Source organism: Octodon degus, unplaced genomic scaffold, assembly GCF_000260255.1.
Source record: "Octodon degus isolate 3935 unplaced genomic scaffold, OctDeg1.0 scaffold00070, whole genome shotgun sequence".
NCBI classification, from domain to species: domain Eukaryota; kingdom Metazoa; phylum Chordata; class Mammalia; order Rodentia; family Octodontidae; genus Octodon; species Octodon degus.
Genome location: NW_004524646.1, coordinates 7734918 through 7736131, shown reverse-complemented (window position 1 = coordinate 7736131; position 1214 = coordinate 7734918).

Here is a 1214-nt window from a genome sequence, read left to right as displayed (position 1 = left end):
TCGCAGGTAAAGAAGCAGCAGAAAAACCCAGGCCTGGAGTCTCCACACCCCTGGAGCTGGGCTCTGCGTCGCCTGAGTGCTCAAGGGACATTTCCACTCTGTGCCTCTGGCCACCAGTCTGGACCGGGCATGGGTCTAGCAGCTGTGCACTTTGACCTCCTTGGACGTAACTGTGCCTTGTTCTTCTCCTTATTCCCAGAGAGCAGCACACAGTAGGTCTCGGGTATACGAGGAAAGGCTGGCCGACCGCGCATGCCAGGAACTGCAGTGCTCAGAGTTGGCGCAGAACCGCAGAGCAAGAGCTCAACTGAGGTGGGTGTTCACAGTACCAGGCACAGAGCTGTATAAGACGGGTTTCTATTATTAGATCTTCTCAATGAAGAGGAAACCAAGTGTGTGTAACCAGCCAGAAAGTTGCAAATTTGGACAGTTTGGCACCAGAGCCTGAGCTCTGAACTCCCAACTGGACCAAACTCTCTTTTTTTTCTGCTACCAGGAGTTGAGCTCACGACATCACTCTGCTGGCCAAGAAAGCACTGCTCCGCTGAGATACATCCCCAGACTCTGGACCACACTCTTCCTAGAGGACCGGGACTTCACAGGCGGCTGACTGCCCCATCCCCCAACAGCACTGGCAGAGCCAGCTCTGCCCTGTACAAATCATCTGTTTGTGCCTCAGTTTCCCTCTAAGACAAAAGCAAGGTTTTCTAAGACAAGAAGAGTGACAGTACCTACCTGTAACCCCAGCACCCTGGAAAATTGAGGCAGGAGAGTTGCACACTTTGGAGTAGCGTAGCTGGACTCTGTCTCAAAAAAAAGGGCTAACAATGTAGTTCTGTGCAAAGGCCCGGAGCTCAAACACCAGAGAGAGAGAGAGAGACAGACAGAGAGACAGAGAGATTTTTTTTTTCTACCTAAAGGATCTTTGCAGAAATTTAACAAGGGGACACACAAAAGCAACTTGAAAGGCTAAAAGCATTACCCAAATGCAAGGAGAATAAACATGCAGTCTGCCTGTTACCTTCAGCAGGGCTGGCCTAACCTCAGGGCCTGCGGCCACACCTCTGCTGGAGGATGAGACGCTGAATGGGACACCTGGAACCGGTCAGGGGAGGAAGGGCAGCTGAGGCCCTTTGTGTGTATCTTCACCTGACACTTAGAATAATTATGATGTAGTAAAAAGAATAAAAGTAGGGAGGTGTGGCTGACATAGG